Genomic DNA, 7878 nt, shown 5'->3' with positions numbered 1-7878 from the left:
GCAGTACACAACTGGGATCTCAAATAGCTTGGTGTTAATAAAACTTTCTTATATAGAAATCTCCATAAAGAAGTTTAAATGCTTTTATCTTTTGACTTTTCTGCTCACAGTCCAAATAAGTTGTTACCATCAGAAATCTCATTAAGACTAAAGCAAGCTAACAAAAAAAAATAGTTTTCGAAGCTGTCTACTACCTCGCTTTCTCTTAATTAGGCTCATTTTGAAACAGATCATTCTTTATTTTTCAAACAATCAATTGATTCATCACAATTCTCTTAGTATATGTTGATTATCTAATTATTGCAGGTACAAATTTGATTGCAACTTGTAGTGTACAAGCAGTTTTGAATAAAGAATTTAAGATTAAAGATTTGAATGATCTCAAGACTTTCCTAGATTGAAAATAGCGAGAAGTAAAGAAGTTATTTCATTAAACTAAAGAAAAAACATTTTTGACATTTCATTTGACACTGGCTTTCTTGATCCCAAGCCTACCAAGAATCTCATGGAAAGAGCAAGCTTTTGCTTTATCTAATGTTCTTCAATATAGAAATTTGGTTTGCAGGTTGCTTTCTCTTATCCCTATAAGACCAAACATATGTTTTGTAATGCAACTTAGTCAATATAACGACAAACTCACCGATGTGCATATGCAATCTACACATGGAGTCTTATGATAAATTGAAGATTCACTATCATGACCCATAATTGAGAGGGAAGCTAGTGAGTTAGTTGTGCGAGTTAGCAAATAAGTTGAGTCTATTGAGTTAGTTAGGTAAGTTATTAGTCACTGGCGGGAAATTGCAAATATAAGAGCTGCGTTGTACTAACAGAAGCTTCATTCATGGAATAACAATCATAAGCTTCTTTATTCTCTCCCCCTCTCTCTCTCTTCTTCTTCTTCTCCCTTCTCTTCTCTTCTATATTCAATTCTTGTCCATGGTTACTTATGGGTCAGATCTATGAGACTAGGTCCTGACATTTTAGTATCAAAGCAATTTGATCCAGAGGACTAGAAGCTACTAGAGTTCAAGCTAGCAAGGAAGAAGGAAGCGACGAAAAATCCGAGACTACAACTTTTGGAGGAGTAGGTGCAATCCCAAAACTAGAGCAATCAAGAAGTTAAAGGAGATGATGGAAATGATGAGGAATTGGCAATTAATGCAAGGTAAGGGAAAGATCCATTAGTTCTTGATTCCTAACCCCCTATTCAAGAAATTAAATGCACCAGAAATGAGACTAGGAGTACTGTGTTAGAGACGAGAGGAATTTTACCCCTGCCCAAAATAAAAGAAATTGAGGAAGCTAGTAGTTGAGGATTGGACCACAAAGGGTGGAATGCGAATATGAAATTGAAAGTGGATTTGTCCCAATTTGAAGGTCCGAACCCTAAAGGCTAGGTGAGGAGGAAGTGTTAGAAATATTTTCAGGTGTATGGGGTGACTGAGAATCATAAGGTAGAGATAGAATCCTTGTTCCTTGGGGAAAAGGTTGATATTTGGTATCATGGTTGGCAAGCCACAAATCCAATAGCCTCTTGGCTGGATTTCTCTGAAGAGTTGTGGAGGAATTTAATAAGCTTCACTAAGAGAAGATTGTTCTTGAATATTATGAGAAATTTGAGGAATTGAAGTCTTTAATGCTTAAACATAACCCAGGTTGAATGAGGCCTATTTTATCTCAAGTTTTATTAGTGGATTGGGAGAAGAACTTAGGCCATTTGTTAAGGTGTTGAAACTCACCTCTCTCCATCAGGCTTTTGAGCAAGCCAAGCTTCAAGGACAGTCCATTGAGGCTATTTTCAAGAAGCAAAGATCTTGAGGAAGAGGGTTTAGTTATTGAGGATCTATTAATAAAAATAGCCCATATAGAGGGAATTATCATACATTTAAGTCCATTTTTTTGGGGCCTCAGGTAGTGGATAGTTCTAACGCATTAGAAGGGCATGAAGGTGGAAAAGGAGGCCCCAGGATTGGACTTTCAAACCAGAAGAAGGCTTAACCCTACTTAGGCCATCTCCAACGCTGCGCCAGTTTCTATTTTGGCGTTGGAGATGGCCCTCCAACGCATGCCAAAATCCTACGGGATTTTGGCGTACCACTACAGTGTCACGCCAAATATGGTGTGACACTGTAGCAGCGCCATTCTCTCAGCGCCATTCTCTTTTTTTTTTTTTTTTTAATTTATAATATAATTTAAAATTTATATCTTTTTCTATTTTTTTAAATTATAATATAATTTAAAATTTATATATATTTTTAATTAAGTTTAATTTTTTTTTACTCTCATAATTTATTATATTTTTAATTTATTTTATATTTTTATAATTATTGAAATTTAATTTAAATTAATATATTCATAATTATAAATAATATTTATAATAAATTAATTTATTTATAATATATTATATAGAATGTATGTTTATAATATGTATGAGTTTATTTTATTTTTAATTTGCTAATTAATATTTAATTAATGTATGTTTATAATTAATGTTTAAGTAATGTTTTTTTTTATAATTATTATTTAATTAATACATTTTTATAATTAATATGTTTTTTTGTTTATTTATAAAATAATTAAATATTTGAATATTGAATGGAAATATAAAATATATAAATATTTAAAGTGAATATATAAAATTATATGAATTTTTTGAATAAAATATATAAATAAAATTAAAGTTAAATAAATAATATAATATTAAAGAGGGAGAAGAATATAAATAGAATATTCTGTTTTGGTGTTAAAATTGGTGCAGAAGGTTGGAGAGAATATTGCATTATTTTAATGCAAAGCACCAAAATAGTGCAAAAAATGGTGCATAGGGTTGGAGATGGCCTTATTACAAATGTGGAGACAGATTCTTTCCAGGCCATCATTGTCAACCTAAAAAGATATTAGCCATTACAGGCAATAAGGATGAGAATGAGGAATGGAGTTTAGGTGAGGATGTTGAGATAGAAGATGATGAAAGTGAGATATCCATGCATGCATTAGATGGGAGTACAACCCCTAACACTCTGAAGGTTAAGGGAATAGTAGGCAAGAACTCTATGGTGATTTTAGTGGACAGTGCGATCATATATAACTATTTGGATATGAAAATAGCTAAGGAGTTAGGGTGTAAGATTGTGAAGGCTTCCCCATTAACTATCACAGTGGCCAATGGTCAAAAGATGGTTAGTAGAGCTAAATGTGCTGGTTTCACTTGGGCTATGCAAGGCTATACCTTTTGTTTCAATTTGAGATTGCTAGAATTAGGAGGTTACCACATAGTTTTTTGGTGGATGGATTACAGTCTAGTGTCCTTTGATTTCAAAAACATGAAAGCTTCATTTCACAAGGATGGAAAGTTGATTGACTGATAGCCGATAGGGGTCACTGAAGAAGGAAATTTTCAATTCATGACTGCTAAACAACTTCACAAATTATTTAAGAAGAAACTTTCTAGTATGGTTCCTCACTTCCTTTCCCTATAAGTTTTTGATAAAAAACAAAAGAGTGTAGAGGTTACGGATCCAGCCTTGAAGTCATTATTAAAAGAATATATATATTTGTTTTAGGAACCTAAAACTATTCCTCCTTATAGGGATTTCAACCATTTTATTGACCTTAAACCTAACGCATAGCCTACAAATATAAGGCCTTATAGGCATAGTCACTTTCAGAAGATTGAGATTGAGAAACAAGTGAAGAAAATGCTCTAATCTGGTGTCATCCAACCCAGTCACAACCCTTTTGCTTCTCCAGTCTTACTAGTCAAAAAGAAAGATAACAGCTGGAGATTTTATATTGATTATAGGTAACTAAATGAGGCTATTGTCAAGAATAGGTTTCCTATTTCTATTATTGATGATCTCCTTGATGAGTTATATGGAGATATTGTTTTTTTCTATATTGACATTAAAGCTGGATATCACCATATTCATATGAGGGAAAATGGCATTGAGAAGACAGCTTTTAGAACACATTTGGGGTACCATGAGTTCAAAGTCATGTCTTTTGGTTTAAATAATGCTCGAACAACCTTCCAAGAGCTCATGAATCACATTTTTGCTCATCTCAGAAAGTTTGTTTGTTTTCTTTGGTGACATACTGGTATACAACAGCTTAATGAAGGAACATGTACAACATCTGTCTATTGTGTTTGAAGTATTGAGGAAGCAAGTCCTTTTTGCCAAGAGATCTAAATGCATGTTTGCAGTCCTTGAGATTGAATATTTAGGACGTCATTTTTGCCGAAGGAGTAAACACTGGCCCTGCAAAGGTTAAAGTAAATTTAAATTTGCCTGGACCAGCCTGCTTGAAGTCCTTAGGAGGGTTTTTGGGTTTTATAGGGTTTTCAAAAAAATATATTAAGCAATATCAGTGGATTGCTAGGCCATTAACAAACTTGTTAAAGAAGACTAGATTCTGCTAGAATGATGAAGCAGAAGCTGATTTTGTTAAGCTTAAGGAGCTAATGGCCACTGCTCCTATATTAGCTCTTCCAGACTTCACCAAGCCTTTTCTTTTGGAGACAGATGCCAGTGGTAAAGGAGTGGGAGTTGTTTTAATGTAAGGAGCCAAGCTTATTACTTATCTGAGCAAACCCTTAGAAGTGAAGAATCGAGGGTTGTCCATTTATGAGAATGAGTTATTGGTTGTAATTGTAGCTATATCCAAGTGGAGACATTAATTGGAGAATTCCCACTTAATTTTTAATACTGACCATGAGAGACTCAAATTCTTGTTGTAGTAGAGATTGCACACCTATGTGCAACAAAAAAGTGTGACTAAATTGTTGGGATTGAATTATGAGATCAATTATAGGCCTCGTTATGAGAATAAGGCTACTAATACCTTATCAAGATACCCTGTACAAGGTGAAATAGCTGCTATGACTACTATCATTCCTTTGTAGCAACAGGAGTTAAGTGATAGTTATAAGGAGGACCTTGTAGCTAAAGAGTTAATAGTTCCACTCTTCATTGATCCTTAAGGCAAGCTTAATTTTCGGTATAAGTCAGGATTACTGAAACACAAAGACAGATTATATGTGGGGACTGATTTGGTGCTGCGACACCAATTAATTGCCTTTGTCTATAATTCTCCTATTAGTGGTCATTCAAGTATCAGAGCCACTTATCATAGACTCTCAGCATTTTATTGGCCTAAAATCAAGAAAGATGTGCAATCATGGATATTAAGTTATGATGTTTGTCAAAAATGTAAAGGGAATCTATTCGTTATCCTGGGCTTCTGCAATCCTTTTTCTATTTCATCTCAGGCTTGATCTTGTATATCCTTGGATTTTACTAACTGCCTAAATTTGAAGGGAAGGATACTATCTTGCTATTGGTAGATAGATTCACTAAGTTTTCCTATTTCATTGCCTTAACCCATCCCTTTACTGCTGAAAAAGTTGCCAAGTTGTTCATGGATAAAATTTTCATGGGATGCCTACTAGTATGGTGAGTGATAGGGATAAGGTCTTCACAAGTGGCTTTTGACAGCAATTAATCAAGTAAAAGTGCTAAAAGCAGAGGAAGCATCAAAGTTAGTTAGGTCAATGAAGCTAGAGTGCTCTTGTATGACATGGATAGAATGAGTTAGTTTAGTTGTTATAGTATCGTTACCTCAGTTATATGTATCTTTATAAAAATTTATTTCCTTTTATTCAATCAATGAGAAATTTCATTTTCCCTCTTCTCAATTTTATAAGATCTTCAAAGGCTCTATTGAAAGAGAGGTAGATGGTGACTCGGGCGAGTTGGTGTGTGAGTTGACTCAATAGAGTTAAAGTGGGGTGGAGATTTTAGGAGAGTGTTGCAACATAGAAAGTTCTTGAAAGTGAAAAGCAAAGTATTTGATCTAAGATAAATGCATGCTTTATCATCATTGATACTTCTATTGATACTGCCATTTGAAATTCAATTCTTAAGGGTACATAAATAGAGATGCAAATAAAAGGAGTATCAATTTCAGGAATCCAACAGTATCATATATTGGGATCTTTTCCTAAGAAAAAGCCATGATTCCAGCAACTCCTCGACTCTTTGACTAAGTTGGATATCATGTCAAAATGATAAAATATGAGGTTAGACGCCTACCTAATGGCTTAGAATAGGAAAACTATGCATACCTTAACTGAATCTTGCTTTTGTAAGTGTTTAAGGAAGAGATACTTTAACTCAATCTTGTACAATCCAGATGGTACTGGCTAGTTAATCCCATGGTTTTAAGAAGTTATCTAATTTCATTAATTAGTTGTTGAGATTATCTAGCGAGGCGTTAAGCTTATTTGGCGAACCAATCTATACGACAAATTTGTCAAACTAAGCAAAGAGACAAGGAAAAGCTTCTAAACAAATGAATTATACGCCATGTGCTCTACTTTCTTGGTTTGGCCAAGTTGAACCAAATAAGCAAGGATGCCAACTATTGATGTCAGGTAAACAGACCATCATCAAGTTAGACAGCACAAGCAGTATCAATAAGCAACCAGGTGTTTTTCGAGAAGAGCACACTTGAATTATTTTTAATTATTTAATCTTTTTAATTGAAAAAAATTAATGTTTATTTAACTATTGAGTTAAACTTTGAAGTACTCAAATAGACATTTACTCTTTTGAAATTTTGGAATGCTTTGCACCATGATGAACTAACGCTCTTTTATCCCTTGAATATATTACTTAAATTCAATAGAGAGAATAAAGCATATACGAAATGAAAATATAAAATAGTGAAATATATATATTATTGGATTTTAATCGGATTAACGCAATGAAAAAAATAAAAAATAAAATATATATATTGATCGAAAAGATTTAAATATAATAAAAAATTTACAGTTATAATTATATTATAATTTTTATAATAATATAATTTTATACTTTATTTTTAAATTAAAAATTTTTATTAAAATATATTAAATATTTAAAAATACATAAAACATAATATCTCATTATAACAAATCGATTATCTGCAAGACACATTTTATATATATATATATATATATATATATATATATATATATATATAAAAGTAGTAAAGTGTTAGTTTTATTAAAATAAAACGATCACATAATAATTTTTAAAAATAAAAAAGAATTTCTACCTTATTTCTTAGCTTAGCCCAAAATATGTGGGAGGCAATCCCTATTCCTTAGGAAACGCCACTGTCTTCCACTCTTCCCTTCAAACTCAGAGGTTCAGCCTTCAGCTTACCCATTAAATCCATATATAAATAAATAAATGCAAAACAATTCATTGGGCATTGCAACCTTCTATTCTTTTTTCCATAAAACAAAACTTTTTTTTTTTAATCTTAATTCTCTCAACTTTGCCATATATGTCTGTCCCCTCCGTAGACAACACTTGATGGACTTATTTGTTTATTTAAATTTACTATTGAGTACAGAAAAATTATTATTTAGTTTAGTGAATTTAATTATTTAATTTTTCTGATTATAAAGAAATTAATTAATAGAGATACCATTTAATCGGTTTAATTTTAAATGAATCAAATTAAATAAATTATAAATTAAAATTTTAATATTTATAAAAAATAATAAAATTGATGTTAGATAAAAAATCAAATTAAATCAAATCGGCTTAATTTAATTTAATTTAATTTGTTAAATTTTTTAATAGATTTTTTATTTTTATATATTATTTTTAATATTTTAAAATTAAAAATTATATTTAATAATTAAAAATAAAAAAATTATATATGATATGGTTAATATAAATATATGTATTAAATTATTATTAGAAAAGGTAAAATTACTTGAGATTTAAATATAAAAATAATATTTTAATTAAATTAATTTGGAAGCCAAAACTAAAATGTTGGGAAAGTTTTTAGTACTCTGATAATATGGTCTCATCCTAT

The sequence above is a fragment of the Manihot esculenta genome, chromosome 17 (genome assembly GCF_001659605.2).
Source record: "Manihot esculenta cultivar AM560-2 chromosome 17, M.esculenta_v8, whole genome shotgun sequence".
NCBI lineage: Eukaryota > Viridiplantae > Streptophyta > Magnoliopsida > Malpighiales > Euphorbiaceae > Manihot > Manihot esculenta.
This window is presented reverse-complemented; position numbering follows the sequence as displayed.